Below are 212 nucleotides of genomic sequence, written 5' to 3'. Positions count from 1 at the left end.
AATATTACCACTGAGAAATTTCAAGAAATTTAATCCGAATCGATTTTCGCTCATTTTTTGATTTTGGAGAATATTGCTCAAGTCGACTACTGAGCTACCCCTGCATGCACGAATTCGGTGCGATGTGAATTTGTTATGCACAAATGATGCACAAAATATTACCATTGAGAAATTTCAAGAAATTTAATCCGAATCGATTTTCGCTCATTGTG

This window comes from Contarinia nasturtii, unplaced genomic scaffold (assembly GCF_009176525.2).
Source record: "Contarinia nasturtii isolate CC-2019 unplaced genomic scaffold, AAFC_CNas_1.1 Cnas_scaffold_1630, whole genome shotgun sequence".
Lineage (NCBI taxonomy): Eukaryota > Metazoa > Arthropoda > Insecta > Diptera > Cecidomyiidae > Contarinia > Contarinia nasturtii.
This window is presented reverse-complemented; position numbering follows the sequence as displayed.